The sequence below is a fragment of the Plecotus auritus genome, assembly GCF_963455305.1.
Source record: "Plecotus auritus genome assembly, chromosome: 9".
NCBI lineage: Eukaryota > Metazoa > Chordata > Mammalia > Chiroptera > Vespertilionidae > Plecotus > Plecotus auritus.
In genome coordinates this window covers 97,211,780-97,218,028 of record NC_137783.1, presented here as the reverse complement: position 1 = coordinate 97,218,028, position 6,249 = coordinate 97,211,780, and positions in this window count along the sequence as shown.

Below are 6,249 nucleotides of genomic sequence, written 5' to 3'. Positions count from 1 at the left end.
GGGTTCCTTTTTGTCTGCATCTTCTCCAGCACTTGTCCCAAAAACTAAAACCATTTCCCCTAAGAACAGGAACAAGATAGGGATGCTCATTCTCACCACTCCTGTTCAACATAGTACTGGAAGTATTAGCCATTGCAATCAGACAAGAAGAAGAAATAAAAGGCATCTAAATTAGAAAAGAAGTGAAACTGTCCTTATTCACAGATGATATGATGTTGTAAATAGAAAACCCCAAAGACTCCATCAAAAAACTACTAGACTTAATAAATGAATTTGGCAATGTAGCAGGATACAAAATTAACACCCAGAAGTCTATGGCTTTTTTATACACCAATAATGAACTCACAGAAAGAGAAATTAAAAAAGCAATCCCATTTACCATTGCAACAAAAAAATTAAGATACCTAGCAATAAACTCAACCAAGGAGATAAAGGACCTGTGCTCAGAAAATTTTAGGATGCTAAAAAAAGAGATAGAGGAAGACATGAACAAATGGAAGAATATACCATGTTCATGGATTGGTAGAATCAACATCATTAAAATGTCCATACTACCCAAAGCAATCTATAAATTCAACACAATCCCCACTAAAATACCAATGGCATACTTCAAAGACCTAGAACAAATTCCCCCATATCTCTTAATACAGTCCAATATACTTATGTAATTTATTCATTTGTTATTATTATTTTTTATTGTCTGTCTCTTCCTCTCCCCTCCATTAGAATGTAAATTCCTCAAGGAATCTTTGTTTATTTGTTTGTTTTCAGTTATATCCCAAACACTCAGAAGAAAATTCTGGCACATAGAAGCTACTCAATAAATATGTTTGAATGTTTAAATATTTGTTAAAATAGAGGTATACATGTTACAAGCATGCTGCCCTTCATTTTTCTAGTTGGGGTTACTGACAGTAAATCATATGAATATTTGCAGGAGATTTGCAAGATTCCTGGATGACAGCATTTTTTCCAGCCTGGACACTCTTACCCACCTCTTAAATTCTATTTTTGCATTTGTGCTTCTCAGACTTAGATAACTCATATTTTAGACTAAAAAAGGCTTATTGTAATATTGAATATTTTGTAACTGTATGGCTATCTGAATCCATCAAACAATAGATTGTATGTGGCTTTTAAAAATTATTTCTCCAAATAAATTTTTCTTTCATTAATGAATACTCAACATGACAATTTTTTTTTTGTCTAGTTACTAAGCAAGAATTGCAACAGAATGATAAATGAAATAAACACTGGTTTGTCTGAGAAAACCTATACTTATTATATATGAGTGCATATATGTTTATTGATTCAATCATGCTAATTATTAAACTACCAAATGCCAATCATGGGTAGGTAATGGGGATGCAATGGTGAATGAAATAAAGTCAAGCAATGGGCACACAAACAAACATGGCTTGCAACTTTTGGGAGGTGCAATAAAGAACAAAGTAAGTTATAAAGAATAACATAGCATTAGAAGAAGCCTAGTTATCTTCTTTATATAGGACAGCAAAAAGCTAAATCTGAGACAGTAATATTTGATAAAGATCCAAGAGTCAACTATGCAAATAATGTTATGTGTATTTGTGTTGTGTGGGTTGGAGGTGAGAAGAGACAATTAGATGGGGGCAGTGGTGGGGAGAAAGGAAGGAGGTTTGCAGGAATAGGGAACAACAGCTGGGATTCTGAAACACTTGCCATGTTTTAGAAACTGAAAAGACATCGATGCCACTGAAGTAGAGTTTGGAAAACCTTCACTATATCTCAGTTTGCTTAACTGCAAAATAGAGGTTGTTTTACGCTATTTTATTTAGTAAATTGAATCTGCCTACTTTCTAAGTGTGAATGAGGCAAATATATATATATTACCTAATAATAGAGAAACATGTAAATTGACTGTACCTCCCATCACCCACAGCCAATCAGAGTGAGTATGCAAATTAACCCAACACAGATGGCAGTTAATTTGCATACATACCTGGGTCCCGGGAACCTCCTCGCATCCAGGTCACTCCCAGCTGGCCATCGGGCTGAGGCTTTAGGCTTGGGAAGGGGCTGAGCCTATGATCGGAGGTGCGGGTGGGGGCCTGGGGTGGAGGCTTTAGGCTTGGGCAGGGGCCGAGCCTGCGATTGGAGGGAAGGGGAAAAAATCAATGGAAACATATCCTCAGGTGAGGATGAAAAGAAAAATAAAGAAAGAAATGTCATATCCTATGAAAGACACACGTTGAAAATGCCTAAAGAAAGTTGTCATTGCTGAAACCAGTTTGGCTCAGTGGATAGAGCGTCGGCCTGCGGACTGAAGGGTCCCGGGTTCGATTCCGGTCAAGGGCATGTACCTTGGTTGCAGGCACATCCCCACTGGGAGGTGTGTAGGAGGCAGCTGATCGATGTTTCTCTCTCATCAATGTTTCTAGCTCTCTATCCCTCTCCCTTCCTCTCTGTAAAATATCAATAAAATATATTTTTTTAAAAAAGTTGTCATTTTTTCATGGTGAAGGGACTGGAGTCTGTGTTGATGAAAATACCTTGGTGGCTGCAGCAGTGGAGTGATGGGGCTGGCGCCTTCCCCTGATCAGCCCAGTCGCCTCCCGCAAAGGGAGGTTAGACTGTGGCTTAGGTCCGCTCCCAATGGGAAGTGGGCCTAAGCCATCAGTAGGACATCCCCTGAGGGCTCCCAATATGTGAGAGGGGGCAGACTGGACTGAGGGACCCCTCTCCAGTGCACGAATATATATATATTAGGGGCCCGGTGCACGAAATTCGTGCAAGGGTTTTGGCCCTTGCAGCTCCGCTTTGTCTGGAAGGTTGTCTGGATGGTCGTTCTGCTGTTCGGTCTAATTAGCATATTAGCTCTTTATTATATAGGATATATATGTGTGTGTGTGTGTGTTTCCCTCATATTCCCTCATATATAATTGAAAATAGCAAATGAAAATCATGCAGAAAGAGGTGATGAACACACAAGTTATTCTGTCTAATGTAGTATCTATGGTCTACCAGAAAACATTTAGTTCTGAGAGAAAATGTCTTACCTAATTATCACTATCTAATACTAGAGGCCCAGTGCACAAAATGCATGAACAGGTAGGGTCCCTAGCAGCTGCCAGTCGGGGCCTTCCTTCATTCTGTGCAGCCCCCTGGTGGTCAACGCACATCATAGCAAGCGATTGAACTCCCAGTTGGTCAAACTTCCAAGGGGACATTTTGCATATTAGGCTTTTATATATAGAGATAAGAAAAGGAGTCCACCTTTAAAAAAAAAAAAGAATTTTATTGTTACTACTGTTATTAAATGCTAATATTATTACTCAGAAACTTTTATAAATGTCCCTTAAAACTCAATGTCTTAATAAGAATTTTACAGCAAAAATAGAAACCTTTTTCATATTACATGGTTTTGTATAAAACTTCATTCCAGGTTCCAGGCATAACATGGAAATTTAACTCAAAAAGGTTATTTATGGGTCTAGTCTAGTGTCACTTGTCTTTTTATTATCCAGGCAAAACAGATTCAGAATAGGGCCCTGGGAAGTTTTCAATTTGTCATGCTATTGGGTACAAATACAATAATTAAGGAGCTTGATCCTCTCAGTACTTGGGGAATTACAAGTACTTCTCTCAGTGTTTTCCAGGATGAATCCCTGCCCAGCGTGTGCTCTTGGCATATATGTGGCAACACAGAGACACTCATCTTTACTTGGTGATTCTTGGTCACGCTGAATGCTGTCATCACAATAGGCAAAGCACCTCTCTGATAGCCCAGAGTGAATACTCAAATTCAATTAGACTTTGAGCACCAACTCAAAGAGTGTATCATAGTCCCTAGTGGATTTCAAGCCCAACAGATTGGCATTTGAAAACTGGCTCTTGCTCCTACTTGACTAGGGAACTTAGACAAGCTACTGACCCTCAAAACCTCATTTCCTTCTCTGGAAATGGGAAAATGGAAAATACATAATTCTCTTGGTTATATATAAAGCCACTTTGCAAACTAAAAGTATATTATAGAGATTGTGGGCAAAACATGGTTGGGTTGTTTTTTCCTCATAATCTAGCTCTATGATTCCAGTACAATACCATGTATAGGCAAGAATTTTGATAATGACTTTGAATTAATATGGTCATAAATAGCAAAAGAAAACTCCTCCTTATTTTATATTGACTAGAAACTTCTTGTTTTCCTCCTCTAAAACAGGGATAATGGTATTTGTCTAGTGGGGTTGCCGCTAAGAGAAGCAAGGATGGGTGTGAAGCTATTGTACAGCCTCTGGAATGTAGTAAGTACATGGTATTTAGAGATGGTGATGATGGGAATAAAAATTAGCTTATTTTAATTTCCAGTTATTTACATCATGTATATTGGAATGTGCAAGGCTCTAGATTCATAGTTTGGGTTTGAGGTATACTTTTTTGGACACTTGAACATTTGAAAACCACCTTCTAATCTGGTAGAGTTCATCTCTTTGTAAACTGCAGGGCAAGATCTTATAATTCTTAGTTGATACTTTTGGCAAAGGCAGTGATTTCTTTTTCATCTACAATCAAAATAGATTAAATATAATGGCAATAGCATTCTGTTTTGCATTTAAATGACCAAGTAAGGTTATACAGAGGATTATATCCTTCACAACAGAGCCTTGGAATCATTGCTTAATAGAATTCCTGGAAAGTTTGCACTGTATACATAGGAGACAAGTATGCTGTGGGTATAGATATAGCTATTGCAATCATTTATAATGCATTTAATTATAAAGAGCCTTAACTCAACCACCTGAAATCTAACATTCACCATAGCAACTTAAGAGATTTCTATTGTTTTCCAGTGTTTTATTTTCTTAGTAGTTTATTGAGCTAAAGTCAATAATGTATATAGTAATCAGTGCAATGCCAGAAACTTGAAAATTGATGAACTGATGCCTTTTTTTATATTACTAAATACTTGGTGTCTACATCTCTGCAAGATTTAGCAGGGCTGTTGAGCTGTGCTAGACACATGGATCTATCAAGAACTCTGACCAATGGACCAAGAACCCATGAGCTACAGCTGAAGTAATACAGCATTCATTTCTGTTTCTCAACTTCCTTACTTAAAATGGGGAAAATACTAGTTCCATAAGTTAGTTGTGAAGACTAAGTAAGTTATAAAGCACAGAGTTTGGCACATTTCAAGCATCCAACACATTGTTAGTTTTAATTATTACAGATGAAAGCTCTATACCACATCAATCACAGCACAATCTCTGACACGAATCTACATGGATTTAACTCTTGGCTGTGATGCTTATTAGTTGTACATACACTAATTATTTAATCTTTCTGCATCTTAGTTTCCTTATCTATAAAGCAGACAGAAAGCAATGGTAAGCACTTCATAAGGTCTTTGTTAGTATTAAAGGAGTTAACTACTGTCAAGTCCTTATAAAAGTTACCATGCAATTGATAGCTATTAGTTGCATATAACAATTTAGTAAGCACTTTAGATCCAGTCATCATTCAACTTAAAAAGCTTCCTATAATTAAATTGAACCTGATAATCCAAAGAACTATGAAACATTTGGCTTTCTAAATCTTATATTGGAATGGATATCTTTAAGGACACTCAAAAAGAATAAAAGGTCTTGTTACTAATCTCTCTCTCTCTCTCTCTCTTTCTCTTTCTCTCTCTCTCTCTCTCTCTCTCTCTCTCTCTCTCCCTCAACTGATATGTACTCTCATTTCTAAATGCTCATAGAACAGAGTTCAAACTCTGCAGTATGGCATCTGGGTATTATCCTTGTTTGGCCTCATCCTCTTTTCTAACCTCTTCATTACTGGCTTGCCTTCCCCAAACACACTGTGTATTTTTACCATGACTTTGTAAAAAAAAAAATAGTCTTTTTGAAAGGTTCTTATTTTTATCCTTGTCTTTTCCTAATGCATGCATGTTCATCTATTAAGATCAGTTTCAATGAAACACTGCCCAACCCTCTTGAAGGAGTACCCACCATTTCTTTATGCTAGCACAGAACTTTGTTAAAAGCCATAGCATAAGATGTATAATATTAAATCATAATTATCCACTTAGGTTCCCACCTACTCTGATATAATGCAAACTTTTGGGGGTAGGCATCCTATTTTATGCATTCCTTGTACCTAGTTGGTGCCTAGTACACAGTGGTTAACAAATATATATACCAAACACAATGATTCCATAAATTAGTGAATACATTCTATCAATCCAAATTCAAATGCTACATTCTAAAA